General features: G+C 45.8%; 1 long non-coding RNA gene across 4 annotated transcripts in view; it reads left to right on the top strand.

The window, feature by feature from the left end:
• LOC144781288 (uncharacterized) overlaps positions 1 to 27772 on the top strand; it is a 451961-nt gene that overhangs the window by 56686 nt on the left and 367503 nt on the right. The window contains exon 1 of one of the 4 annotated variants that reach the window (XR_013600940.1): positions 3014 to 3104. The exons of the other annotated variants lie outside the window; for them this stretch is intronic. This is a non-coding gene — a long non-coding RNA (uncharacterized LOC144781288). Of the gene's footprint in view, positions 1 to 3013; positions 3105 to 27772 lie in introns of those variants that run through there. 4 annotated transcript variants of the gene reach the window in all.

Below are 27772 nucleotides of genomic sequence, written 5' to 3'. Positions count from 1 at the left end.
TCAATCAAACACTCACACCCAGTCAAAAGATCTGGGTTTAATCCATCACCGTTCTTTAGCCCACTCTGCCACCCCAGTTCAGACATGGCTATATGCAAATCAGTCTGACCCTGTGACTCATGTGAACAGTCCAGCCCGAACTGCCAAGCCATGTCTTCCCTGGACCGGAAACAAGCTTCCGAGGACCGGTTTCTGTCATTACAGCCATCTTCAGCCCGGCGTGCTTGAATCCAGTGGCAAAGTGAGGTAAGGGACTCGCGTCTGAGCATACCCTGCCACACCGCTTTTGGCCGCCATAAGTGTGGCAGGGTGGCTAAAGAACGGTGATGGGTCAAACCCAGATCTTTTGACTGGGTGTGAGTGTTTGATTGGTTCAGATGCTCCGTCCATCACCACCCCCTTTTGTACAGCTTTTGGCCGCCATAAGTGTGGCTGGGTATGCTCAGACATGAGTCCCTTGCTCACTTTGCCACTGGATTCAAGCAAGCCGGGCTGAAGACGGCTGTAATGCCAGAAACCGGTCCTCGGAAGCTTGTTTCCGGTCCAGGGAAGGCATGGCTTGGCAGTTCGGGCTGGACTGTTCCCATGAGGCACAGGGTCAGACTGATTTGCATATAGCCATGTCTGAACTGGGGTGGCAGAGTGGGCTAAAGAACGGTGATGGGTAAAACCCAGATCTTTTGACTGGGTGTGAGTGTTTGATTGGTTCAGATGCTCCGTCCATCACCACCCCCTTTTGTACAGCTTTTGGCCGCCATAAGTGTGGCAGGGTATGCTCAGACGTGAGTCCTTTGCTCACTTTGCCACTGGATTCAAGCAAGCCGGGCTGAAGACGGCTGTAATGCCAGAAACCGGTCCTCGGAAGCTTGTTTCCGGTCCAGGGAAGGCATGGCTTGGCAGTTCGGGCTGGACTGTTCCCATGAGGCACAGGGTCAGACTGATTTGCATATAGCCATGTCTGAACTGGGGTGGCAGAGTGGGCTAAAGAACGGTGATGGGTCAAACCCAGATCTTTTGACTGGGTGTGAGTGTTTGATTGGTTCAGATGCTCCGTCCATCACCACCCCCTTTTGTACAGCTTTTGGCCGCCATAAGTGTGGCAGGGTATGCTCAGACGTGAGTCCTTTGCTCACTTTGCCACTGGATTCAAGCAAGCCGGGCTGAAGACGGCTGTAATGCCAGAAACCGGTCCTCGGAAGCTTGTTTCCGGTCCAGGGAAGGCATGGCTTGGCAGTTCGGGCTGGACTGTTCCCATGATGCACAGGGTCAGACTGATTTGCATATAGCCATGTCTGAACTGGGGTGGCAGAGTGGGCTAAAGAACGGTGATGGGTCAAACCCAGATCTTTTGACTGGGTGTGAGTGTTTGATTGGTTCAGATGCTCCGTCCATCACCACCCCCTTTTGTACAGCTTTTGGCCGCCATAAGTGTGGCAGGGTATGCTCAGACGTGAGTCCCTTGCTCACTTTGCCACTGGATTCAAGCAAGCCGGGCTGAAGACGGCTGTAATGCCAGAAACCGGTCCTCGGAAGCTTGTTTCCGGTCCTGGGAAGGCATGGCTTGGCAGTTCGGGCTGGACTGTTCCCATGAGGCACAGGGTCAGACTGATTTGCATATAGCCATGTATGAACTGGGGTGGCAGAGTGGGCTAAAGAACGGTGATGGGTCAAACCCAGATCTTTTGACTGGGTGTGAGTGTTTGATTGGTTCAGATGCTCCGTCCATCACCACCCCCTTTTATAACGCTCCTAAAGAGACTGCCCATGCTTATGTTTTGAGAATGCCAGTGCACAGGGCTCCCAAAGAGACTGCCCAGGCTTATGTTTTGAGAATGCCAGTGCATAGGAATCCCAAAGAGACTGCCCAGGCTTATGTTTTGAGAATGCCAGTGCACATTGCTCACAAAGAGACTGCCCAGGCTTAGGTTTTGAGAATGCTTGTGAATATCAAAGGCCCCCTGAATTCTAAATCAAGGAATTCCTAGTACAGGCTCAACAAAAAACAAACAACAAAAAAAACAAAAGTCTTCGATGTATTGCTATGATAACTTTTTTTATAACATTGCATGAGGTATATAATACTTAATAGAAATATACTGTAACTTTTAGACATTTGTTTTTTTTGTTGTTTGTTTTTTGTTGAGCCCTCCATGGAGTATTGTTATGATGATTTAATAATTGCCTAGGAAATATATTTACTCACCTTAGGTTTTGAGAATGCCAGTGCACAGGACTCCTCCCACTGAGAGTGCTTAGGCGTCAGGCTTGAGAATGCCAGTGAACTTAGAGGCATGATGCTGTTAGATGTCAGTGTTTGTCTTTCTCATGGAGGCAGCAAGGCAGCGGCGTAACGCAAAATGATGGGGTCCCCCTGCAGAATATGAGGACGGGCCCCCTAGTGTCCCGTGTCTCACATATCTTTATTAGCATTGGGATGCATGGGGCAGCTGAAAAGAAACACACACACCTCGCACCGCAGGGGCTGCCGCATGGCACTAGTGAACGTCCTTACGCAGGGATTCCTTAGCTGAACTCGACTTTAAGAGTGTCAGTGCGCGTGGCCGTCGAAGAGACAACATGGGTCTAGTGAATGTAAGAGCGCAGGACTCCCAAGACACAGCTCTGCTGAGGCCTTGAGAATGTCAGTGCTCACAGCCTCTGCAGGTGTACAGTCGTCACCGAGGACGAATCTGAGCAGGGTGAATGCCAGGAGTCTCGAAAGACAGCCCAAGCCCCGAAAGTGCCATACACCACGTCTCATCGAGGGAACTCTCAGTTGTGACTGTAAACAACATTTTGTACTCGGCTTGTAACGGCGCACTGGCAGCCCAGCAGATACCATAGCGATGTTTTTTTTTTTTAGGGCTGAAAGGCGCACGAGACAGTTGTTCTTGTGCCTCACCTCCACCTCCTCCCCACCCCCCACCGGCGCTACCTCATATGGCAGAGCAACCCCCTGACACCACCGCAGCTGAGCCTGGAGCCCAGAGACAGCGCGCCGCTAACGGCAGAGCCGCGTATCCTAGCAACTCCGAAAAAACGGTATTCCGAAGGGCCAAGCAGAACATTTATCTGTATTGTGGAAGAAAATCCCATAAATCTCGGTAAGTAGGTTAGAGGGACTTTCATAATAGTACGTTTAGCCGAAACCTTCAGTCACCGAATCCCCGCCGCGCTCCAGCGTGCAGTGGGGACCATGTACCCCGAGGATGGGAGGCAGTGAGAACCAGCCTTGCTGACAGCAGGGCCTAATATAAGATAATCAAAGTCTCACTGCACGTTCACGGCGTTTCTCAGTTTAGGATTTCCAGTGTGTAGGGCTGGAAAAGAAGCGCGGGTATCCAGCTGCTCAGCCTCGATGTAATGAACCCTAATGCAGGCAAGAAAACTGCGTTGGTATTATAGTAACAACACGGTGCTTGCTGCACTAATGAAAGATACACCACTGCTTACGGATCTCCCAAGTTCCTCCTTCTGCCTGCCTTTCCTTCTTGCTTCCGCATCTGCATCCTTCTCTATTCTCATCGCCTTCATCCCTTTCACACTCTCCTCTCTGTCCCTTTCCTCTCCCACTCACGTCCCCTCTTCTGTGTTTCACTTAACCTCATCACGTTCCTCGCTTGCCCAACATCCTGTTTTATCGCACCCTTCTCTTCCTCTCACCTTTGCCCTTTTGCTCATCCATCATATCTTTATCTTTTTTTCGCTTATGGTTATTTCCTTCTTCCATTCTGTCACCTTTTCCTCTGCGTTCTTTCTCCCTCTCCTTTTATTTCATCCCTTCTTTCTTTTGTCCTCATCCTCTATTCCGTTGACATATCATCTTCCACTCTCTCTCCAAAGAATAAATACAGAATAAATCCCCAAGGCATGCGCTATGTTTAAAAACATCTGAAAAGGCAGCCTCTAAAATAACTTCAGCTTGTGCAAGGCAGTGTAGTGTTGTGTGAGTGAGTTTGTAATGACGGAACCTTTGTGTCCCTTGAGGGACTCCGTGGAACTGTGACATAAGTGTTAGACCGTAGTGAATTGAATGCAGGGTTAGAATGTTGAGTTCACGGTTACACGCAGAAGAACAAAGACGTGTTATACTAAGCTCTGTGTATAGAATACTCATTGACGAATATCTGGGGAGGACGCTGCAACTGGTGACAAGATAGGGGATAAGTAACCCAAATATAAACAGTGCTCTCTCAGAGTGTTTGCCGTGATCCAGCAAACTACTCCTGTGTGCCACGTGTGCCTCAGTTGAAGTGCGAAATCGACTTTTGGCGTATGTGGAGTCAAAGTGCATCCCCAGTTCCGTATAAAACATTTGAAGTTAAGAAAAGCTTTACTGAGAAGCCTACACATAGGTGACTCAAAACCTGCTGGGAAGGCCACAAAGAGAGGTACTGCGCTACTACACAACTTAAAGCCGTACATCGTATGGAGTGATAACAGTGCGAACAGAAGCTCTGCAAGGCAGAGATCAACCAAGTGTTAGATGGCACAAAGGGATGCTTCCAAGCAACGAAATTCAAATACTTAAACAGTCTTTTACTTACCAGAGCTGAGTGCAGAGAGTCAGTGTGCCACTGCGCTGGGGAAGTAACCCCAGAAGAAGCACCTGGAGTTTTGCTTGCGGTACTGTCCATACCCGAAGTGGCCCACCACCAAAGCTGTGGCTCAGAACAACTCCCAAGGTCTCCTGAAAAGAAAGGGCTCCTATGGAGACCCAGAGGGAGATCAAGGTTCCACGTGCTGTCCCAGAGGCCAGCACAGGACAGGGACTTGGAGATCGTATGGATGAAGCAGGTCCTAGGGGACAGCATACAGTGCCAGATATAACTCCACCCTCCATGTCAGCCAATCTTGTAAATGGTTACAATGCTGCCGCCTTCTTGAAATCACCACAGCCATTCAATATCAACAAAAAGTTGAATATTGGCGGCAGATAGACAGGCTGGACAGAGACATTTGATGATTTCATTGATGCGATTGAAGAGGCCGATAACAAGAAGATTATCTGTGACCTGACAAAAGTACCTATAGTTCAATCAAAGCAGCCTTGAATCTCAAGTTCAGTCTAATGCCAAATGTTGATTACGAAAGATACATCTTCAGTCAAGAACGACAGAAAGCCTGTGAGACCATTGACACTTTTGTTGAGAGACTGGATACACTCATCAAACACTCTAAGATCAATTAATTTAATGATGAGGGAGCTATACGCCTCAGAGTGATTGACAGATGCTTGTCAGATTCGTTCAGATGACAAATGCTGAGAGAAACTCTTAGTCTGGAGCAAGTTCTCATGGCTGCCAGAGCTGAAGAGCATGCTGATCGGCAAGATGCTGACATGGAGGTCGAAGGTGCCCAAAGTGAGTCAGTCATGAATGTGAACAGTAAGCCAAAGCACAAGGCAGAGGGACACAGTGAATTCTCCAGAGAAAATTAAGTTTTGCTTCAGGTTTGGATTTTCATTTCCACACAAAGGTAAATGTCCCGCCATTGGGCAGATCTGCAAAGGCTGTGGAAAGGAGAACTATGTTATAACATATTGCAAGGTGAAGGAAAAAGTAAGTGTGTCACGGTGCAAAGACAAAATGCCTGCTTGAACGTTTCAGAAGCGAAGTTCAATGAACACCCATACGGCCAAGTGACCACATCAGCTGAGGCAGACACACACCAAAGGAAGCCGATTGACATCTAAATCTTCATCAAACCATTCTTCCGTATCAATATCAAGTGAAAGCGAAGAAGATGGTTGTGCCATGTCGATGTTTATCTCAGAGAAGCATGCACATGTTGAACTAGCCTGGCTGCCTGTGAGGAAAAACACCAATCCAAGAGAAATTGACATGACAAAGCACCAAAGTGAAGCCAACATTGTCCGGAGATCACATTAAAAGTCAATGGTTGCTCAATACCTTTTATAATCTGTAGTGGTGCATTAATACATATTATGCCTGAGGAGAAATATAATGAACTGTCTCCATTGCTCAGCCTTACACCATTGAAAACTAAAGTGTATACGTGGCTGCATCGACTCCCGTTCATGTACTTCAAGGTACAACCTCAAGTGCCTGTTTACTCCGCTTGAGCTCCGCTGCTGACATGGAACTGATCTCCATGAGCTATAACATGAATGGTCATCACAAAATAGTAAGTCAGTTCCTTTAGTTGTTTCATGGGTTGGGAAAACTCAAGTCTTTGAAAGTCCAATTACATATTAATGAGGATATCCATCCTATTGCTCAAATACATAGATGAATTGCCTTTCACTTACAGGAAGGTATTGAAAAAGAACTTGAATCTTTATTTAAACAATATCATAGAGCATTCCACTGGTCCACCTTCATGGGTTTCTCCTATAGTGGTAGTACCCAAAAAGGACAGTGAAGGAGCTGAACGCATCTGCGTGGATACTTGTCAAGCATACGAGACAATTGAAAGCGAATGACATCCAGGTCTGCACATTGCTGACATAACACAATTGAATGGTGCAAAGGTATTCTCTCACTTGGATCTGAGTAAAGAATATCATCAGTTGAAACTCACAAATTGCAAGTACATTACACATTTTCTACACATGTTGGTCTGCTCTGTTACAAGACACTAAGTTTTGGTGCATCATCTGCTACAGAGCTATTCCAAGATGTCATTCGACATATCATACAGCCTGTCATGAATGCTTTCAATTACAGTGAAAACATATTGGTTTTTGGAGCTACACAGGAGCGTGACAAAGCTCTCACAAAAGTTTGTCAGTTGCTCACTGATGCTAGTTTAGCTTTGAATGCAGAGAAATGTGAGTTCCATAAGACAAAGTGAAAATTCTATGTCCACATCTTTTCTGATGGGGGCATGATACCCGATCCAGCTAAAGTGCAACTGCAGTCAACTGCCAGCCTCCCACAAGATGTTTCCATGTTACGTTCACTCCTTGGCATGGCCAGCTATTCCTCTAGATACATACAAGACTTTGCCACTGTCAGTGGGCCATTAAGAGACTTAACAAAAAATAATGTTTCTTTTCTTTGGTCACATGGATGCTAGAATAGCTTCCAGAAAATCAAAGAAGCTATTGAGAATGCTACTGAAAAGGCATCGTTTTATCCAAAGCTTCATACTGGTGTTGTTGTCACCGCTAGCCCTGTGGGGTTGGGAGCCATCCTTGCACAGCACAGCGGACACCCAAATGCTCATAGATGTATTGTGGGATGTGCAAGCCGAAGTTTGTCCCAAACTGAAAATGCTTATTTACAACCTGAGAAAGAAAGCTTAGCAGTGGTGTGGGCTTCTGAACATTTCCAGGTATTCTTGTATGGGAAGCCCCTCACGCTTGTGACTGATCATCAAGCATTGTTGACTATCTTTGCTCATCAAAAAGCAAAAATGCCTCCTCGTATTGAACGTTGGGGTCTGTGAGTGCATGAGTACAACCACACCATTGTCCAGGTAAAGATCAGAACACTGCCGACTACTTCTCACAAGTGCCTCTACAGTGTCTTGTCACCCATTTAAGACCGCTGAACATAAATTTCATAGTGAAATCAAGCAAACCAGCTGCCATTTTGTTGAAACACATTGTCACTGCCACAAGTCAAGATAGTGGCATGTCGAAGATGAAAGACATTATTACACATCAGTCTTGGTACCAGCACTCTCAACATCTTACCAGTGACCGTGAATATCAAAAGTTCAAGAATGTCAAAGATAAATTGTCTGTTACTCAGAAAGGTATTATTCTAAGAGGTTTGAGAACTTGTCAGTTAAGAGCGTCTGCAACAACAGATAATTGAAGTAGCCCATGAAGGATATTGTGGAATTGTTGCCACCAAACAAGCTCTCTGAGACCAAGTGTGGTTTCCACATCTTGACAAGAGAGTTGAAAGAGAATTAAATGCCTTTCATCTATGCAATTGCCTGTCATCGAATACCACTCAACACCCATTAAACATGTCAGAGTTGCCAATGCAAGCATGGGAAAGATATGCAGTGGACATTTTTGGTCCTTTTGACAACGTACATCACCTTATGGTGATTTCTGATGAATACTCCAGTTTTCCATTGATCTAAGAGCTCTCATCTATCATATGAGAACATGTAATTCAGAGATTAGACAGCATCTTCATGACCTGGGGCCTTCCTGCAATCTTAAAGTCTGGCAAAGACCTACATTTCAACAGTCGAGAATTCAGAGACTTTCTCTGTCACCTTAATGTGAAGCATCAGAAGAGCCAGGCCCGGACTGGCCGTTGCGGGCACCAGGCAATTCCCCGGTCGGCCGCAAGGGTGAGGGCCGTTTTTGGGCGCCTGGGGGCCGTTTTTGTGACAGGGCCGTTTTTGCAGCAAAGCTGTAACAAATTCGGCAGAAAAGCGGCCCTGGTAAAGAGCTTGGTGGCATCCCCCCCTCCCCCAGGGGGAGGAGGGGGGGCCGGCCGAGCACTTTGCCAGGGCCGGTTTTGGTTCCCAGTCCGGCCCTGAGAAGAGCACCCCTCTTTGGCCACAGGCCAATGGCCTTTTCGAACGTTTCATTACTACTCTGAAGAAAGCTATCCTGTGTGCTGTAAAGCTCGACCTTAAAGTTGTCCTAAATGCCACTGTTCAAGCTTACCGCTTGACCCTCACTCGACCACAGGTGAAAGCCCTGCAACTGTGATGTTCAGGAAAGCCATGACGACCAAATTACCTCAACGTATCAACATAAGAGCAGATACCAAGGGAGAAACACACTTGAAAGGCTTGGATCTCAAGGGGAAAATGAAGGACTGTGCACACAAGCGTTGACATGCACAACATGTCACATTCACCATAGGAGATCAAGCTCTTGTTTGTTAGCATAGAAAACGAAAGTCTGATGCTCCTTTCAGTGGCGAACCATTTCATGTTGTGACCAGCTAAGGACACATGGTAACATCCCAATGTCCTGGGAAGTCCATTATGTGAATCTCCTCGCATTTCCGACATTTAGCTCATCGCTCGTCAGGTAGAGACTGGGTTTGAAAGAACAAGTGAAAAACCCCTGGCTGATGCTGTTTCTCCATCACCAACACCAGTCATGGACAATTCTACTGTCTGTCCCCAGTTTCCGAAAAACACTGTTGGGATGTGTTATCCAAACGCCAGAAAGACCCATTGAAGAGCTCTAATTGTAGGCATTTTGTAAAAAAATTAAAAAAATATTTAACTGAGGGTGAGATGTAGTTTCATGTGAGTTTGTAATGAAGGAACCTTTGTGGCTCTTGATGGACTCCGTAGAACTGTGAAATAAGCATTAGAGCGTAATGAATTGAATGCAGGTTTAGAATGTTGAATTCACAGATACATGCAGAAGAATAAAAGTGTGTTACACTAAGCTCTGTGTGTGGCGTAGTCATTGGCGAGTACCCCGGCTGGGGAGGACGCTAAAGCCAGGTTGCCTCCTTCCACCTCTGGGCCCTCCTGTGCCACTGTACCGGATACACCTCTGGTAGCCACACCCCTGCAGCGGCTGCTGGTAAGCTTTCAACATAGTCTGACTTAAACTGCACAGAGCAAAGTGTGGCCCATGTGCCTATGCCTCATTCAGAACATGACCTACAGCCTTTGCTTTGCTTGGTTCAGGGCATATCCCCCTGGCTATGCACTTCACCCTGTATCCTTTTTCTTCTTTCTATTGTTTATATCAAGATTACAGATCTTGTCAGTCCAAACTGAAGACTGGCTGTGGTTTCTCGGGAGCAGAGAGAATCAGCTTCTGTCCCTTAAATAGCGCTGTCAGCTAGAGAAGTAACACAGACTAAGAAAATGGGAAAATTGGGTCGGTGAGTAATAGACAGGCAAGGCCGTAATGCTAAGACAGCTTAGCACTCCTCAGGAATTCACAAAAACTTGCTAGACCTTTGGGTTTCTATAGAAAAAGCTCACAACACATTAGAAACAGAACTTTACCAAGCGTAAATCACTCAAAAAGCTCATACTAAATATGGCGCTGACCGGGTTCAAGGAATGGATGCTCTGTAACCAAACCCTCCGCTACCAGGATACAGACAGAGAACCGAAAGGGTTGGGAGCGTCGATCCAGCAAAGCTTCAGGTGTGAATGGGATGTTATGTCGGCCCAGGACAATGGAAGAACGACAACTGGAATCTCAGTACTGTGGTGGAACAAAGGGAAGAGGGAAAACTGGTAGAGCCCTGCCTAAACTGACTGAAGCTAATAATGGAGGGAACCACAGGATGGGGAAAAAACAAATGTAAGGGAACCCCAAATGGATCCAAAACTGATTCGAAAGTGGATAAACTCCCTCATCCTCTGTTATCGAGTATGGTACTCCATACATTCTGTTCTGTTAACTGTCTCCGTGCTCTCATAACCCGGAAGTGAAATCAATTGCTGACCCTTCCGGCATGAATTTTCATCCTCAACTGCAGAAGGCCTTCTCTGTTACAATATTCCTGTTCTCCAGAGTCTCCACGCCTGAGTATGGCTGTGTCACTGTTGTAATGTATTTGGACCCCTGAAAAACGATATCCTAACTGGCTGGGAATGTATTTTTCTAGGCCTGACCCAGGGAAATCCCAGAGTCTGAGACTGATTCCTGACCAATTCTTACGGTCATGCCCTGCATGTACTACACAAAGAAGCAGTCATTTGGGCATTGCCGGTGCCTAGTCCCATTGCTATCTGTTTTCTTCAATTTGTTGGTGTTCCTGCAGACACAAACCTTGGTTGGGTGGCTCTTGGTAGCCTATTTGGCTATCTTGAGAGAATAAATGTGGGACACACTCTTAATATTATGTTACTGCGTTTATCGGGTTTGTCATTATTACACCTTGGCATCTTCATATATTGGTAAGTACCATTATATAAAATCTCCACTCTCTTACCAGATTAACTTCCTCCACTCCCTTCTACAGTCTCCTACCCACCCTTGGCCTCATCACCTAATTGATGGCGCCTTTTCCTCCCTGTGTTTCTGGCTCCCAGTCTCCAATGGTTAAGCCAACTCCCCCATTCTACACTGGTATTTCCCGGCATTAGTATTTTTTAGCCTCTCCCCTCTATCCCTTGTCAGCATATCTTATGCTGCTGTATTCTCTCTGCATTCCACATACCTGCATGCTGCCACACTATGCAAAAAGTTTGCAGATGCTAAACCGTTTTAAACGTAGAGGTGTGTTGACTGAGCACGGGTCTATGACTAGATGGTGACATCTGGATGGGTGTGGTGGTTCCTGTCCATGTCTGTGGGAAGGTCGTCCCTGGCTATACAATACTGTGCCTTCACTTGGTTAAGGATCCAGTTGTGCATTGGAACCAGGCGGATTGACAGGGGGTGGACACTGCATGTGGTTGTAAAATCTAAGTTGTCTGAGGCTCATGAGTTGAAATTGGACCCTCTGAGAGAGCGCCTGTATGAGGTGCATGCCCGTGGCATGGTACCTTGCATCCTTGACCCACACACCCAGAGAGGATCCTGGTGTAAATTCATGATGATCTGGAGGCTTTTGTATATTTTCTGCAAGTCTCAGGTCTGTCTCTGCATCACGTCCAGGTGGGTGGTGGAATTGGTGTACACGCCCCCCCCCCTTTCAAGAAACCTGCACTACACATATGACTGTAGTTCAACTAACCCATTATTCTAGTAGCAGCACTTGCCAATGTCAACTCCCCGAAGTGTTGCCATGTGAGACAACCTACATTTTGTCCTCCACAATAAAAGTTGACACCTGGAATGTTGTGGAGTGGAAATTGTTCAGGGGGAGAGAAGTTTTTCACCTGGTGTTTCTTCTTCATGAAAAAAGAGGGGGGCAACTGAAGTACTTTTTATCATTATGGGATGGTTAGAGGTTAGTCCTGCATAGCCGGAACCATGACTCTTTTTTGGGGGGACCACAGATTTGCAGTCCGTAGGAGCACCCTATGAGAGAGACTATTGGGCATCAGTGGGGTGGCCGCTGATGTGCCACCCTTTGTGGGGCCAACAAAGTCCTCTTCGTCTATAGTGTTCAAGGCTGCAAGCTGTTTGTCCTCTGGTGCTTCAAGGAAGGGAAAATTATTGTTTGACCTTTGACATATTAGAGTGTATGGAGACAAGCTGTCTCGAACAACAAGAAATATGATACTGGAACTGTTAGGCACAAATGACACTTAAACTGAGAAAAGATGTATGACATAACTTTAGCATATATTAGTAGCTGTGGCTTGGTATAAAACGCACGAATATAGGATAATCCTTTACGTGGTAGTGCCATGGATGCATTCTTCATAGATGGACACCTTGATATCTGCTGGTCAGCAGCAGTCCCTCCGGGAGGCTTTAGACATGTCACTTGATGTAGCAGTGGAAGGAAATAATAATGTGAAGCTTTAGAACTCTGACAACCGAGAAGGTTGTGTTGTTGCAGATAAAAGTAAAAGGGGACTATGGCATATTCCTTTCACGTGGACGAAATAAAAAATAGGCATGTGTTAGAAAAGAGGAAGGGTATGAATGAGATGCAAATGTATATAAAGAGTTGTATCTGTATTAGAGTCCTAGAGTTACCTGACCGACAGATGGCAGAGGGTTGAACTGTTGCTTGTAGAATATCCTCTTGGGTGGGCTGTAGTGTGGATTCCAGGGGATGCTGTGGCACAGCAGCTGTAGACAGTCACATATTCAGGGTATTGAAATGTCATAACAGTAAAATGGAGGTTATAGGAACATCTTAGTGTTGTACAGTAATTAAAGAGAGCTGTATCCTGGGTGACAGATGCTAGAAGAATGGCCTCAGCTACAGGCAGACACTGACATAACTTAAGAGACATCATGTTAGGTACTGTCAAAACACACATCGCTCTATGGCTGGTTGCACTTGGGCAGGAGTGGGTGACAGGAGATCTATACTTACCAATGAAGCAGCTGCAATGAAGGATGTATTTTTTAACATAATGACACAGACCTCAGAACTATAGCTTGCATGTGTTGGTGAGACATGCCAAAAGTGGATCATATTGTATTATAGAAGCACATTTTCACTATCCTTACACTTATGCAGGGACTCATAGACAACTATTTACTGGCATGGATTTTCACTTATCCGGTTCTGTCGGAGTCAACATGGAGGCGCAGTCAGTGCAGCAGCGTTTAGGTCGTGGTAGGTGATTTAGAAGCTGGCAACACAGGACCTGCAAATTAGGAGATGACAATATGGTTAATTAGCATATTTTAAACCTAATCAATTACAATTCTAGGTATCTAAAGACCAGGTGCATTTAGGGCAGTGTTGTGCTGTTGCAATCAAAAATGTGCAAGAATGTGGTTGCAACATTGACAGCAGTGAGGCATGCCTAACTAGGTGCTAGGGAAGCAATGAGATGCTGGTGCTTGTTGTGCCCTGCCACAGAAGGCGCTGATGCTGCTCCAGCTGTTACCTGTGATACACTAGACATGGGGAGTATAGAAAGGAAACTAATAAGGCATCGAGCTTAGTATAATTAGTGTTCACCCTACTGGGGTGAGGGGAAGAGGTGGATGTGACTGGCTGTGCGTGCGTTAGTGGTTTGGTGTGTGCCTATATTTGAATGGAGAAATGTGTGTTGAGGACAGTGTTTATTTATTTTATTTATTTATTACAGAGTTTTATATAGCGCTAGCTAGACCCAAAGGTATCCGAGCGCTTTACATAAGGTTCCACAAAATTACACAGTACATTAGAATCGGGTAACATCCGTTGCTAGAAAAACATTTCAAGAGCATAGATGCGAGGGAAGGGTAAGGGGGCATGGAAGGTGGGGTAGGGGAAGATAGGACAGGGAGACGAAAGGAAATCTGCCCCGAGTCCGGCTGGGTAGGTGACTTCTAAGGGGGAAGTCCACTGCCCATCTCCTCTTCAGCTATCAGGTAGCTCCACAGGGCCATGGCCTAATAGCAAGGTGTTACATGAGTGGGCAGTCAAATTCTTGTTAAAATATATAGTTTTTTTTTTCTTATCTCACATGACCTTGGACTAGGCAGGCCACGCAGCAGGATCCGGTTTATTGTGACGAATTGCTCATTGAGGGAGTGAAGACAGGCGGAACCCAGGACCACCACCAGACAGTGAGAGCCTTTGCTATCTTTGAAGCTTCTACATATCCCATCATTTTAAGACCCCCTCAGAGAACTCCATCCACAAAGCTTACAAAGAGTCTGTGACCGCCTGTTCCATGGCTGCCCTCTTCCCTCCACTGAGTGTTTGTGGAACTCCTAGACCATATAGTTCCCTGCAGTTACCCACTACAAAGTTTACTCTTCTTCGAGTGAAGTTTCTGTTCCTCTTGAATGGGACGGGCTGGATGATGTCAGCAAGCCGAATAAAGCACAGCTCTCGGTGGATGGGGACAGGTGTTTCTGTGAGATGTATTTAAGTGCTTAAAGTCTTAGGGGCCGAGTTAGAGTTTGGCGGGCGCAGGTAAGTCCACCAATATGGTGGAGTACTTTACTCCAACCATGACGAGGGTTCTCCACCCTCCAGATTTCGAGTTGTCTGTCAGCCCTGCAGACAACCCTAGGCATTGACAAGAACCGCTATCATGGTGGTTCCTGTCAATGTTTTAAAAGTTTGAAGGACATTACAGTCAAAATGACGGTACTGCCTGTCAAACTTTGGACATGTTTTTATTTTTCAAAAACCAATGAGCCCCACTGCATGGGAGTTTTCTCCCATGGTGTGAGGGTCATTTAACTGTTTTTACTGTCCCATACTACCACGTTTTTCATGGCGGTAACGAGATATCAAAACTGGTGGTTCAATCTACCGCTCTAAATATGGCAGGCGGTCGAATGGAACTTACTCTGTCTGGCCAACAGAGGAGTAGGTCAGCCACAGACAGGAAGTAGCATCTGTCGCGACCTACTGTAGATTCACCCATCTGTAAATGTGGCGGGCAGACCTGCAGTTTGGTGGAGAGAGTACTCGGTCACAATCTGCCCAGAGTTGCTAAACTCCATCCAGGTGGAATTTACACCCAGAGGTAGGCCTAAATATATATGTGCGCTGATCACCGCCCAGAGATTTAACTTTGTGAATAGAACCCACGGTATTGTGAGTCCCGATGTATGTCTTTCATTTTATTTTCTAATTTTAATGCTGCACTGATTGTTCTAAAACGAATGCTCTGCGCGTTTTTAAAGCACAATTCCAGCTTCATTCAATGCAATGCAGACACATTAGACCGTGGCATTTATTGTCACTGATTGTCAGCGAAGACCAGGGGTTATGACAGACAGAACTCCTAGTGGCAGTATTTCCGCGGTGTTGTATTTAATGAATCTACAAATCAATTACTCTTCAATGCTTATGCGAGTGGGGAAGAAGACGAGCTAGGTACTTTCCGCCAACAAAGGGCGGTTGGCACCGCATCCTGGAGCGCAGGGTCTGCGCCGTCCCGCATCGGACAGGCGGTGAAATCAATCCACGAGCAGAGAAATAATTTTCCTTTATGTAACGGAGATGGAGGGACAATGGCGCGAGCGGCGGTGCCGGAAACAGGATCCGCGTGTCCGCTCTTATCTTGGCACGTGGCACTCGGCCTCTCATCTGTCCCCGCATCCATTGTAACAGAGACACAATAAAACGTGCCGCTCCGTTAGCGTGCGGTGCGCCCACAGTCGAGGGCCGTGGATCTGTGCAGTACAATTTTACTTTGTGTACTTTACAGTTGAGGAACAAAACTGTTGTCTTGCCTGCGGGACTTCGAGCCCAAAATTTGAGAAAATCAGCATTTACTAAAAAAACTGATAAAATAAGTGAGTGGAATAATGGTGTGATTTTTTTTAATTTTTTTTTACTAGTAATCTCCCTCACCGTTTACACTACATGAGAGGGAGTTCTTTAGGAGACAGTCTACCCAGCTGCCCTAAAAATATTGAAATACATCTTTTTATTTTCTTGGTTACTTGTTGAGTATGAGCTCTGTACTTTTACCCTCAAAACGTGTGTAAATACCAATGCCAAGAGGTCTGTCTTGCAATGTTCATAGTTTGTGGAAATAAGAAAAGGAACATAATTGGGCGAGGAGGAGTAGGACTAAGAGCAATGAAGATTACCATTCCTACCCCTCCCCACTTCTTCCTCATAGACTTCTCTAAACGAGGATATAACAAAATATCGCACACCAAAGTTTTAAGAAATATACAAAACCACGCACATGCTGCTCACTCAAGCTGTGAATTTTATTTTAATGAAGACCAACAACCGTGTACTTGGGCTGTAAAACTCATAGAAAGGACTTCTGCAGTGAAACTGATGTCGAGGTAACAACATTGCAGTAGGTAGGCTAAAATGCCCTGTTGGGTTTCTCTGAAAGCTGTTTTGACCCTCCTAGATCCTGTTAGAACCCGGAAGGTCCACATTGTACATCACATAGCATCTCGAAGATCACTAGGATAGTCACATAGCTTTTCACTCTTCCTCTACAGACTGAAGATGGTAAACAGTGCCTCATAAAATATGTAGTTTACTGAAGACGAAAGGAACACATAATACAGAAGAGCTTTTGCTGTATCCATTTTGTTCAAAATAAATTCTCCCGGAAAGACGGGGTTCTTGTCTCATAATTGGAAGAACAATGTCCTGATTCACGTGAAAGCTAGACTAAACTTGCAAAGTGAAGAATGTACTGGATCTCAAATCCGGCTCATCAGAAAAAAAATCTTGTTGTGAGGCTAGTAGTTAACAACAGAACTAATGTGCAAAATAACAGCTGATCCACTAAAACAAGCATTAGCAAAGCTAATAGGTCTCACCTTTGGGACCTGTTGCCTTTGCCAATGCTTTTTGGCAATGCTATACAACATCAGCCAAAAGGAAAAAAAAGTAAAATAAAAGTGCAATGACACAGCTTCTGCTGGCAGCCGCATAATTTCCAAAGATTATGCATGTATTTTGTTGATGTGCGCATGCATTACAATGCACAAGCATGCCTACGAAGTAGCAGAAGAGTATACAAAAGGGATGGACGGAATGCTTGAATTAATCTCAGCCACTGGTAATTACTCGGGCCGCATCACAATCCATCATTATTTTGCACACCATGCCACCTCAGTTTGGACCCAGCTATATGCAAATCAGTCTTGACCCTGCTCCAGTGGGAACAATCCAGCCTGAACTGATACGCAAGCAAGCCAGGACTGGTGTGGCCCTTGTTATGGGCTTATAAGCCGGGTACACTGGTGCACCCTTCCAAAAAATATGAGGAGTGATAGGGAGTGGAGGAGGGGGGTAGGGTTTGGTAAAATAAAAATAAAGCTGGGTTTGGGAAAGGATGGCACAAAGAGCGCATGAAGGAGAAAGGATCACAGTTGGTGAGGGAGAAGCACACAGGGGAGAGGACAAACCAGAGACCAGTCACAGGTGATTTTGGCTGTGGGGAGAACCACATGAGAGATACTGAGACTGAGCAGCATATGAGGGGGAGAGCAACACAGAGGGGGAGAAAAGCAAAAGAGTGAGAGGGAGAAAGTTGGAAAGCACATGCACTCTCATGGAATGCTTCATTAAAAACCAAAAAGAAAAAGGTACTCCCCTAAAAGAGTGAACAGTGGAAGGATTCAAGTCAGCCAATCAAACAGGTGGAAAAGAGGCTATTTTCCAAGGAAGTTTCAAACACAAAGTGGAAGGAAAGCCATCGAATAAGAAGCAATCAAGTGAGAGTTACAATAAAGCAGGGGGTGGGCTGGAAGCCATCGTAAGTTTTTGGGAAGCCCTCAAAAGTTCTTTCGAAACCAGACAGCTTGAGCTGTTTGGTAGGCGAGACTTAAAAAGAGAAGACTGTCTCAAAGGCCCCAGAAAGGCCTCCAACACCTAAGATATGTTGCAGCATAGAAACAAATCTTCTCTGTTGGGCCTATATCCTAGGAAAAATCTACCTTGGCTACCTGAAAAGCTTGAATAGCTGCATTCTGAGCAATTTAGACAGCAAACTGCTGGTCCTTTAAAGACCTCTTTTGCTGAAAATCCAGCTTCTAAAAAAGGTCACTCTCTTAAGCATTCAGACCCAACTTATAGTGAAGTTGTCTACGTCCTTTGAGTTTATCAAAGAAGCACTAGGTTTCTATTAAACATTGTTTGCAGCACCTTGTAAAGATGACAGAATTGACTGTGAAACCCAATCCATTCATGGCAGTACTAGGCCATTGTCATGACATTTCCTTTTTTTTTTTTATTCTTTTTATTGGAAAAAAAAGATTCCCCCCTTTTTTCCCCCCTGGTACAAGGCATGTACTATCAATTAAATTTTTACATTCATAAACAATTCAAAATACAGAAAAGAAGACACAAAAAAAAACGAACATAAAAAGAAAACATAAGTTATTATATAGCAGTTCTACTATACTATCACTTATCTAAGAAACATTTATACAACGAAGCAAAAACCAGACAGTAGCACAAATAGAGCAAAATACAATAACAAAGACGAGCAGAAAGTCACAACAATCAGGGTCAATGTTACATATAGTGACCTCTAACTCATCGTCTCCATTTATGGGGTAAACTCAGATTCTTGTTCCCTCCATTTCGTCACCGGGCCCCAAATTTTTAATCCTAACTTTTTCCCCCTTCTCCCTTTCCTAGCGTATATTGCCTTTTCTAGACTGTATGCTGACAAGAGTCTACCTAACCACTCCTGATAAGTTGGAGGTGTTTTATCCAGCCAGGCCGATGCAATTGCTAACCGTAATATTGCCATAGCCACAAACAAGAAGTAGCTATAGTCCAGTTGGGGTCCTACATCTACTACACCAAAGATAATAATTTGGGATGTGAGTTTCAGTTCTATTCCTAGGGATCTTTTAAGAAATATCTAAATTTCTTCCCGGATCGTTTGTAAATGGGCGTAGGACGCAAACATGTGCACGATATCAGCTTGGTCTGCGCTACACCTGGGACAAGTAACTCCTGTGCTTCCCCCCCACTGTGCTATCCTTGCCGGGGTGTAATATAATGAGTAAAGGGTTTTAAAATGTTGCGCCTGAAGTGGGGCTGAGCAAAGGATGTCCTGCCCCCACGTTAGGGACAATTGGAATATTTCTTTAGCTATACCCAGCTTATTTTCCCATTTCTGTTCTTGTTTCTCCAGGTCATCTACTTTATTCTTAGTCAGTTCAGCATACAAATTTTTAATTGTACCCCCTACTCCTCCCTGGATCAGATCCAATACTGAATTTGTGTTAAACCCGTTCGGGCCTCCTTTCTTTGCCGCCATAAAACTCCTAACTTGCAAAAACGTAAAAAAATTTCTCTGATCCAGATCATATTTTACTCGAATTTCAGAAAAGTGCAGCATTCCCTGCGTCCCGATTATATCTCCCAATTTACTTATCCCCTGCCTACCCCAATCAGCGAACACCGTGTCTGAAAAAATTTCACGTGGAAGTGTCTCATTGTCTGTCACCCTAGTATACCTATTATATTTCCCTAATCCAAATCTTTTCGTAAAGGCCTTCCAGATATTATAGGCTGCCAGCACGGTCTTAAATTTAGTCCTTTTATACTAAGAAAAATCAGTTTGTTTCAGAAATACGTTCTCTGCTTCGGCATCCAAAACCAATGCGTAAATGGCAACCGTTCCCAACGGGTCCTGTCCTTCCGCTTCTGCCCCTCCCAATAGCCCAGCCATATATTGCAATGCGGCCACCCAGTAATATAATTTAAGGTCCGGTACAGCCCACCCACCTCTCTCCCTAGGCAACTCCATGAATCTCAATGCCCTTCTTGTCTTGCCATGTGCCCATATAAACCTATTTATCATGTGCTCCCAGATCTTAAACCATTTTGCCTCAAATAACAGTGGAATTGCCCTAAAAATGTACAAGAATTTCGGCAAAAATATCATTTTAATAATATTTACATGCCCCACTATTGACACATGTAGATTGTTCAATCTATCTAATTCTCTTTTAGTTTTAGCGATTATTTGGTGCTATATTCAATTCCACCAGTTTGTCTAGCTCTGACGTAATTATAACCCCTAAATATGTACCTGCTACCACTACCCTTGGGTCATTAGAGCCCGCCTTGGTGTTCTGTATGATTTGAGTTTTAGAAGTGTTCAGGGCATAACCTGATACCTGCCCAAACTGTATCGCCTCAGCCTTCACTTCACTTATGGCCCCTGTGGGATCTGAGGTGACTATCGCCACATCGTCTGCATAGCCAGTACTTTGCAGTCCCCCCTGTGGGTCTTAATTGGGGGAGATATTATTGTTGGCTTCCAGTTTACGTATGAAGGGGTCCATATATAAGGCAAACAGCAGCGGGGAACACGGACATCCCTGCCGTGTCCCCCGCCTAATTTGTAGTGGGAGAGTGTATCCTGCATTGACCCGTACCCTAGCGGTTGGCGTTGTGTATAAAACTTTCATTGCTGCAATAAAACCTGCTCCACAACCAGCTCTTTCTAAAATAACCCATAAATAATCCCAGGAGACCCGATCGAACGCTTTCTCGGCATCCAATAGCATTGTTGCCATCGGGTCCCCTGGGATCTCCATGGCGTCGAACAAGGTGATAACTTTCCTTGTATGGTGGGTTGTGCCTCTAACGGGTATGAACCCATGCTGATTGATACTAACCAGCTTCCCAATCATTGTAGCAAACCTCAAGGCCAACATTTTAGAGAATATCTTAGTATCCGCGTTCATCAGAGGTATTGGTCTATACGACCCTGGTTCATCGGCTGGCTTACCTTTCTTTAAAATCACTACAATGGCTGCCCCAGCCCAGGATACTGGTATCGATACACCACACTGATCTTGTTGGATTGTATCCAGAAAATCCTGCCTGAGTATTCCCCAAAATGTCTTAAAAAACTCTACAGGGAGCTGATCGGGCCCGCCGCCTTACCTGATGGGAGACTTAGCATGGCCAGCTCAGCCTCCTCCATATCACAAACTATTTCTAAAGTCTCTCTGTCCTCTTCTGAGAGGGTCTCGCCAGGTATGCCACATAAGTAGTCGGTTATTTTACTTGTATTTATAGGGTGTCCCCTATCATATAATTTAATATAAAACTGCCGAAACACCTCCCTTATCGCCTCCGTCTCTTTAAGAGAATTCCCTGCAACATCTTTAATCTCTCTGATTTCCCCTATAGCAGCCTTCTGCCTTGCCCGAATTGCCAATGTGCGCCCTACCGTTTCACTACATTCATAGCATCTTTGTCTATTTGTAAGGTATATCTTAGCCGTCTTTTCTGCGATACTCTCGTTTGCTTCCATTCTCGCTTTGGCCACTTTAATAGGAACTTGGTCCAGTGGATCCCCTAGCAATACAGCTCTAGCTAACTCCCCCTCTGCTTCTTCTACTGTCGTCATTAATTTTTCCAATTTATTTTTCTCTTCCTTTTGCTTAAAGACGCTAAAACTTAGGGTTTCCCCAGTGCAGCGGCTTTAAACACGTCCCAAACTATCCCTGTCTTCGCACTCCCTCTGTTTATCTCAAAAAATGACTTGATCCACTGCGTCATGTGTTCAATATAATTGTCATCCTTCAGCAAAGCTCTTTCAAACGTCCATACTTTTTCTATTTTCTGCTTTATTGCTACTGATAAGGTTAAAATCACCGGGTTATGATCCGAAAGGATCCGGGGCAGCCTCTGGATCTTAGTCCCTGACAGCAAGGAGTTGGATACAAAAAAGTAATCCAACCTTACACACAACCTATGTGGAGCCGAATAATAAGTGAATCCTAGATCGTCCGGTTTCAGAGATGCCCATGCATCACTAAGTGAATTGTTGTGTTCAAGGCTAGTTAGCGCACGATAAACCCTCTTCTTTCTCCCAAAGTACATATTTCTTCCATTCCCCCAGAGACCTCCAGCCCCGTTTATATTAAAATCCCCAGCCATAATAACCCGAGGGGGCAATGTAGCTAGTTCAAGATCCAGGAACTCCATAACCTCTGGATCATCTTCTGTTGAGCCATAAACAGACACCAAAGTAGCCCATTCCTCTCCAATCATACATTCTAGCACGAGCCATATCCCCCATTGATCCTCCAATTTCCTTCTTATTACAATGTCTGTACGCCTCGCTAAAATAGCTACACCTCTATTTCTAGTCCCCTGCTTTGAATAAGCCAGGAGGTTGAATCCTAGCTGTTCTAATACTCCTGCGTTTGTCCCTTCTATATGGGTTTCTTGTAGAAACACGACATCAGGCCTCATAGTCTTCAACAGTGTTGCCACCCGCTGCCTCTTCTGCCTATCATTTAGTCCACAGACGTTCCACGTGACTACTCGTGTTCCCATTTAATTTCAAATGATTGCCATTCATATAGCTCTCCATACACCGCATTCATTACATCCTGATTCTCCTTTGTACTGACTTCCGTTACCTGACTTTGTGTCCCCGCCCATCCCAAAAACAATTTGTTTCGTGACAAGCTCCAGGATTTTGCCCACTGTTGTGTCTTTTTATCATGCCTTGTACCCACCCCCACCCCACAGCCCTCCACCCCACAGCCCTCCCCCCACCCCACCCCCCCATTACAGGCAATTGGGTCAATCCTGACCCGTGTGTGACAGCTCCTAGCCCCGAGCGCCCCCCCTCCCCCTTACGGGAACCTAAAAGTTAAACCATTTTCTCTTGTTTGTAACCAACGGACTTTTCGTCACTCAGCTTGCTTAGTTATTTGCTACCAGGCCTACTCCTAAACAAGAGAAAACTTTCCAACACATTAACACATTAACACATTAACACATTAACAAACCCCAAATGGACCGCATCCTGCTATCCCACAGTGTGTCCCGTACATATCTTTTTCATTTTCTGTGCTCTTTAGAGGTTCCTTGTCTTACAGCTACTACCATCGTGTTTTTGTTTGTCTGCCCCTTTAACTCCTCCATATACTCCTGGGCCTTGATTTCTGACATAAAAAATCGAGCATGCCCCTTCAACACTACTTTCAGCCTGCAAGGAAAAAGCAAGAATGCCTCACAACCCAGATTTTGAAATGGATTGATTAACTGGCGCATTCGCCACCTTCGCTCAACTGTGGCGTGACAAAAGTCTGGCCTAGCAAAGAATGTTACCCCATTGAAAGTACGCCTTGCATCTGGCTTAGCCTTGTCCATTACTTCCTGTCTCAACAAAAAATGTCCTACGTAGACCAAAATAGCTCTTGGCTTATCGGACGCTGAATTCCCACCTTTTTTGTACAAATGGAAAGCGATGGGCGCGCTGCACCTCTACTTCCCAATTCCACGTTTTAGCCTCTGGAAAAGCCCCCTTCAACAAATTAATCACAAATGACCGAGCGTCCTGGCCTTCCAGACCTTCCGGAACCCCAAGAAGTCTAATATTATTTCGCCGCTGGCGATTTTCAAAATCCTCAAGCTTCCATTGCAAATCAATTGTTGTCTCCTCCTGTTCCTGCCTGAATTTCTGTCATGTATTGACCTCATCTTCCAATTGCCCCGTCCTCTCCTCTACCTCAGTGACTCTTGAAGCCATGTCAGCATATAACTTGTTAACCTTCCTTGACGACCCCTGTAGTTTCTGATTTGCGTGCTTCGCCCTCCGATTCTCTGATCTGGCCTCTAGCTGCATTTGCTTCAAGGTGTTATACAGCATATCCATAGTAGTAGGTTGATTAGGGGTATGAGACTGAGAGTGCGGGTGCGCCTGTTGATGGTTGCTTGCACCGCCCTCAGGGTAGATTTGAGAGGTGGCAGAGTAATCCCAGTCCAGTTTTTTTGACACTTGTGTGGGGCTCTCAATTCTTTTTGAACTGCTTCGTGATCTACTATTGACTGTACGCATTTTACGATACATATTTGCCCTATGTGCTGTATTGTCTTCCCCACCCCCGTCCGTAGTGTCTTCCTCAGACACCTCTAGAGAACTTTCTCCTGGGGTTGATGTAATATCTGACTCCTCATCACCACTTTCAGCATCATTTAGTGAAAAAAAACACTAATCACTGGGAGAGCCAGCCACTGCAGCCGTGGTCTTGGGGATTCGGGCTACGACACTTTGCCGGGGGGGTGCAGCTTCCCCCCTCACACTTCCTGATAGTGTAAATAACCCAGCCAAGCCTTTAGGCCGAACAGACTGATGAATCCTTGCTACTTTGGGCCGTTCCTCATCGCGGCCACCCACTCTCTCTTTCACTCCCTTACTGGGTTCTGTTCCTGGGGCTCTCGTAGTCTCTGGCCCCTCAGCATTCAGCTCAGGTCTTTGTTCTTTATTATTAACTGTTTCGGTGCTCCCCTCAAAATTAGTGTCCGAATTATTACCTTTTTCAAAATTAATGTCTAACTCAGTGCCGCCTTCACCCCGTGGTTGGAAAACATGTTCCTCAATATGGTCAGCTCTCTCTGCTCAGCGTGCTCAGTGTGTTCTGTACCTGATACTGGCTCCTGCCGTAATAATCCTCCATCAGTCCCAGCCACTCCAACTGCAGGCGTGCCTACCTCCTCTGTTACAGGTAGTGAGCCGATTGTAGTCCCGTCATCCACCACCGCAACGTCCATCCGCAGCTCTGATCCCGTCTCTGTAGCCTGCGGCGTCGTAGAGACCAGCTGACCGTCACTCTGTGTCTCCGGCTCCAGGCTCGGTTCCTGCTCCTGCGTGTACGTGTTGGTGTCCGTGGGAGAGCCTGCATCAACATTTGAGATGTGGCTGCCTGCAAAAGCTTCTATCAAGGTAGGCTGCCTTAATACGCTTTCTTCGTTGGCCCGCTGTTTTAATGCTCTCTTACCAGTGATAATTTTCTCTTTATCTTTGTCTTTTTTTTCCCTTTGTTGCCCGGCATTAAGATCATCTTTCGTCTTCGTTAGGGCTTTCCGTGTCTGTGTCTGTGTTGTCCCCCTCAAATTGGAAGAGGGAGTGCCGGAGTCACTTTGTTCAGTGAGCTCAGTCTCTTTTTCCTTTGTTTTCAGGATTCTTGCCGCCTTTGGTGCCATCATAGTCGTCCGACTATGACTGCAAACGCGAACGTAGGGATTCCAGAACTTCTTCAGCAACGCCGCGCCAGCTACTACCTGCCGTGAATATGCTGGCTGAGTGCTTCCACCCTCAGCAAAGCGCCATGTCCAAGCTTGCTGAGTAAGTTTTATAACAATATTAATTCCGTCAATAGTCCGCAATCACCAGACCTTCCATCCGTCTTAGTCACGGGAGTGGGGGGAAAGTGCGACCGCTCTCAAGGGCTATCAGCGGCCATCTTGCCTCTGTCATGACATTTCCAAAGCACATGTGATTAGGAGAGTGCCATCGCTTACAGGGCAATGAAGCTAATGGCAGAAGTGGGCTTAACCATTGCACCAACACAATGCACTATATACTAGACCGGGGTTTGTCAGAAGGGTAATCAACACCAACATCTTTGCCTATGTGCTTCCATGTAATACAGTATATGATATAGCCTTTAGCATAGTGTAATACCAATCTACTCTTAAAGGTCAATTGGCATTAATATATGCTTTTCACAAAAAACTTTTCATAAGGAGGAGAGCAGACCTAAGTCATCTGGCATAATTTTTCTCAGTAAGCCAATGAGGGCAATAGTCTTCATCATTGCCTTATCACCATACCAACTTAGACCTAGTGCAATGAGCATAAGATTTCCCATAATGCCTGCAAATGAGTGCATTTCGGTGCAAAAGCTGGTGGGTCAGTCCCTGTAATTTTTTATTTTCTCCATGTCTAGGTCCCCTTTTTAGGTTTCGACCTGGCGAAAAGCTGCGCAAGCAGCGATTCGCGCAGACGAAATCTTATGTCTTACACTGTGTGGCTGGGAATCCGCCCCTCTGTTCCATTGGCTAGCTCCATAAATGGAGGCTAGCCATTGGAACAGAGATCTGTCCGTCAATTGCGGAGCAGATTCGGGGGCGTTCCGGCCATTTTTACTCATCCGGAACCTTTTAAACACGTCAGTGCGGCGGTGGGCGGGGTTTATTTTTGTGTTCTTCGAGGTTTCTTTTCGTCATTCCGCGGCCGACCGCCGCCGGAGGAAGTCCAGGTCCAGGTGAGTGCTTTCCGTGTGTTCCCGGACCCCCCTCCCGTTCCTGCCCCCCCCGCTGTTCGTGTCCCCGTTCCCGCCCCCCTCCCGCTGTCCGTGTGCCTGCCCGCCCCCCTCCCGCTGTCTGTGTGAAAAGTGCAGCTGACGATTTTATGTTCAATTTAGTCTGCGATAATGTAATATTTGAACGCAATAGACGAGTACAATGGTCTCTCAACTTTAGTGTTATGCTTGTGGTATTAAGTTTTTACTCAAGAACTTGTCCTTTTTCTTACGCTGGAGTGCACAGATTTTCCCGCACCCCCCTCCCGCTGTCCGTCTTCCCGTTCCTGCCCTGCCCCCCTCCCGCTGTCCGTGTGCCTGCCCGCCCCCCTCCCGCTGTCCATGTGAAAAGTGCAGCTGACGATTTTATGTTCAATTTAGTCTGCGATAATGTAATATTTGAACGCAATAGAAGAGTACAATGGTCTCACAACTTTAGTGTTATGCTTGTGGTATTAAGTTTTTACTCAAGAACTTGTCCTTTTTCTTACGCTGGAGTGCACAGATTTTCCCACAACCCCCTCCCGCTGTCCGTCTTCCCATTCCTGCCCCCCCCGCTGTTCGTGTCCCCGTTCCCGCCCCCCTCCCGCTGTCCGTGTGCCTGCCCGCCCTCCTCCCGCTGTCCGTGTGAAAAGTGCAGCTGACGATTTTATGTTCAATTTAGTCTGCGATAATGTAATATTTGAACACAATAGACTAGTACAATGGTCTCACAACTTTAGTGTTATGCTTGTGGTATTAAGTTTTTACTCAAGAACTTGTCCTTTTTCTTACGCTGGAGTGCACAGATTTTCCTTTTAAGCTGGAGTGCACAGATTTTTATGGTTGCTGTTCACTTTGGACCTTGTGGTGCTGTGCTCTTCTGGGTGTGGTATGACTTTGTTTTAAAGGTTTATTTTGTAGAATCATGAGAGGATGCAGTTCATTCTATTTAGTTAACACTTAACCAACTGTATGGTTATGGTGTCTTGTTGGATGATGGGGTTGTCAGTCGTTGTATTTGTGTTACGGTGGCGGATGGCGTGAATGTGCTGTGGCAGCTGTTTGCCCATTCTGTTTTGTTACATTGGTGAGGGCATGATGCTGCTCGGTGTTTAAAATGTGTTTTGGTATAGAGTGGTAAGTAGACTATTGCTGGCTATGCACACCTGTGCAGCGTTGGAATATTGTGTTCTCGGTCTATTGCTGGGATTTGGAACGCTTGTAGTGTGGTTCAATCCTGCAGTGTTTTAGGCGAGGCCAAGCACTCATGACCTGTCAACGGAGTGAATGATAAGCCTTTGAGTTAATCACCTCCCCTGTACCTCTCCCAGCCTCGGGCCGAACTGGGAACCCAAAGCACCCTTGGCAAATTTTAAAACCAGCTCCCAGTAAGCCACCCTACTACAAAGGGGGCATTTAGGGATTCTCCGCCCAAGACAATTTGGGAGAAAATGGTGCATTCAACTCATTTGTCATTATGTTCAATTGTGTAAGCTTTCAAAGCATATTAAAGGTGGAAAGTCCGCCCCACCTCCAACCCTAGCGCTGCTCTAGTGGCATCCTAGGTCGCAGGCGTTGCTGGCACTCCATTATCATTACAATTCTAAGGTTTATGCTGGCTAGTAAATGGTATGTGTGTGTATGTGACTGATCCCGAGTGTGTGCATGTGTGACTGCTCCAGTGTGTGCGTGCATGTGACTGCTCCAGAGTGTGTGTGTGTGTGTGTGTGACTGCTCCTGGGTGTGTGTGTGTGTGACTGCTCCAGGGTGTGTGTGTATGTGACTGCT

Source organism: Lissotriton helveticus, chromosome 9 (assembly GCF_964261635.1).
Source record: "Lissotriton helveticus chromosome 9, aLisHel1.1, whole genome shotgun sequence".
NCBI lineage: Eukaryota > Metazoa > Chordata > Amphibia > Caudata > Salamandridae > Lissotriton > Lissotriton helveticus.
The sequence above is the reverse complement of the archived record's forward strand: the minus strand, read 5'-3'. Positions and strand labels throughout refer to the sequence as shown.